Below are 2,788 nucleotides of genomic sequence, written 5' to 3' on the forward strand. Positions count from 1 at the left end.
CCTCCTTTCCTGTCTTCTGTCTTTTCCTTCTTCAGGATCTACAAGGAGGTGGAAGCCCGGGATCTTTGTCACCCTTGTGCATCTGTTTCTTTGCACAGGCACTTAGTAACTATTTATGGATAAAAATCTATTCATCTAGGGGGTCTGGTGGCACCTACCTGTGATCCTAGCACGCTGGGAAGCTGAGGCAGGAGGATCACATGTTTGAACTCAGCCTGGGCAACTTAATGAGACTCGGTCTCAAAATAAGAAATTTAAAAAAAGGGCTGGGGATGTAGCTCAGTGCAGAGGCCCTGGGTTCACTCCTCAGGACTGCAAAGAGCGAAACGAAAACATTCATCTCAGACCTCGGGGCTGCAGCTCAGTGGTGGATCACTTGCCTAACGTGTGAGATCCTGGATTCCATGCCAGCTCCCAACGGAAACAGAACAAAGAGGAGAAAGGGTGAAAGATCAGTCCCCGAATTGGTGACAGTCCACGCATCATGGGCTGCTACAACCCCAGCGGCTGGCACCTGAAGCCACTCCGCTCCTGGCACAAAGTAGGGTTGAGGACGGTGGTGTCTCACCCCCTCCACCTCCAGAACGGAGCCCAGGGTCCCAAATCCCCACCGAGCCTGCTACAACCTGGCAACAAATATGCTCGATGCTTGGACGAGAGACGTTCAAGACAGAGCAACAGGGTTCACGGATGTCCTCAGCTATGATTTCGGTGGCTCGGAGCCCCCAGCCACTTGCAGAGGTGGAGGACCTCGAGGAATAAGAGACAAGCAGATGGCTTGGAAGTCAGTCGGGCACAGCAGGTGCAGGGTGGGGCCTGGGAGTCTCGGGCAGAGTCGAACTGTGCAGAATGAAGACGATGGAGCATTCCCTGGTGCCCACGCCTCACAGCTCTTTACCCTGCAGAAACGGTAACTTCCACCTCTGGGCTCCCAGTCAATGGCGTGGGGGGAGGGGACCCCCACCCCCATCCCGTGGCTCCTCTAGAAGCTCCAGGGCCTGTGTCGGCCACAGCTTGGTGTGAGCCCCTGGGGTGCCCTGACGACCTGACTCCCCGAGGGCTTCTGCAACAGGGTCCCTAGGCTGCTTGTGCACCGTAGACCCTGAGGCTCTGGTTGGCCCCTGTGCTCAGGCCCTAGCCCCTGTGCTCGCTCTCCTGTGCCCCAAGGTGGCTTCTTGGACTTTCCGGCTGGCCCAGGGTCTGGGTAGGAGGGTGTAGCCCAGTGGGTTACAGCAGTGACCCAGGTTCAAGTCCCACCCTTCAGGAGACGTCAGATGAGTTTAGCAAGGTTGCAAGAAGCAAGATCAATCCACAAAAACTGATTGTGTTTCTGCCTAATATCAAGCACTCTGAAAATGAAAATATGAGAACAATTCCGAACTTGGCTAGTGTCAAATAACTAGGAATAAGTTTAACAAGAAAAGCAGAAAAACTGCATGCTGATGAATTATTCCACTTCTTTGAGTCTCCGTTTTCTCCTCTGTAAAATGGGGATAATATCATTGTTCCTCTGAAGTTGTTGGGGTTCGTGAGGGGCCGTCTCTGGAGTGGCTGGCATGGTTCTTGCCGCTGGAGCCCCCACTGGGGCTGGGGGGCCTTCTGAGTAGACAAGCGTGGTGAGTTCCCCCTGGTAAGGTCTCAGCGAGCACAGGGACTCAGGAGCCACCAGACAAGGGCTAAAATTGCACAAAGTGTTTCCCTGCTGGGGCTGCCACTGTCATGCCAGGAATACAAATGGTGCTAAGAGTAAGACTAATGACTCTCCGGGAAGCTGAGGCAGGAGGATCCCAAAGTTCAAGCCCAGCCTGGGAAACTTTGCAAGACTCTGTCTCAAAATAAAGAATAAAAAGGGCTGAGGATGTCGTTCATTGGGAAGGCCCTGAGTTTAATCTCGAGTACTGGTTTAAAGAAAAAAATCGAGTTTGGACATTTGGGACAGGATTGGGTCCCCAGGCTTTGGGATAAAGTGGACACGTTGTGTGCATACATTTTTCTTTCTTTTTTCTTCCTTATTTCCACACAGGCTTGTGTCTGTGGTAGCTTTGCATCCTTGTGACCAAATGGCCAGCACGCACAAGTTAAAGGAGGAATAGTCTATTTTCCCCCTGGACTCTGAACTCAAGGTACGGAGGGTTCAGTCCATGGTCACCCAGCTCCAGGGCAGGAATATCATGGAGGAAGGGCATGGTGGAGGACAGCTGCTCATTTCATGGCAACAGGAAGTGGGGGGGGACAAAGAAAGTGAAAGGGGAAGGGCCAGGGACCAGAACACAAAACCTAACGATTTCTCCCTCAGCTCTGAGCCCATTCGTGGATGACTCCATCCTCTACAGTGCTCCCATGACCCAGTTACCTTCTGAAAGCCCCACTTCTGGACACGTGAGTCTCTTGGTGGACATTCTAGATCTTTTTTGTTTTTGTTTTTTTGAGACAGGGTCTCACTATGCAGTTCAGGCTGGCCTCAAACTCACTATGTGGCCCAGGCTGGCCTTAAACTCTTGGCAATCCTCCTGCCTCAGCCTCCTGATTGCTGGGATCACAAACGTGTACTACAGGTGTGGAGTGGTGGAAATGTTCTGAAATTAGACCATGGCAATGGTTGCCTGGCTCTATGAATGAACTAAAACCTACTAAATGGTACTCTTTAAAAGGGTAGATTTTATGCCATGTGAATTATGTCTCCATGAAGCAGCTATTTAAAAAGGGAGGGGGGCTCATCTGGGACCCAAGGGAAGCGTAGGAACAGATGAACAAGCTAAATGACACCATGGAGATGCAGACAGCAGAC

The 2,788-nt window shown here is 51.7% G+C and overlaps 1 long non-coding RNA gene across 1 annotated transcript; it reads left to right on the forward strand.

Annotated features, from left to right (window-relative positions):
• The first annotated feature begins 247 nt into the window (after positions 1–247).
• On the forward strand, positions 248–2,414 carry LOC104864416. The gene is made up of 3 exons (XR_780878.1): positions 248–910; positions 2,024–2,123; positions 2,297–2,414. It is a non-coding gene; the product is annotated as an uncharacterized LOC104864416 (long non-coding RNA).
• Positions 2,415–2,788: the final 374 nt, after the last annotated feature.

The sequence above is a fragment of the Fukomys damarensis genome, unplaced genomic scaffold, assembly GCF_012274545.1.
Source record: "Fukomys damarensis isolate Sample0158 unplaced genomic scaffold, DMR_v1.0_HiC HiC_scaffold_36, whole genome shotgun sequence".
Lineage (NCBI taxonomy): Eukaryota > Metazoa > Chordata > Mammalia > Rodentia > Bathyergidae > Fukomys > Fukomys damarensis.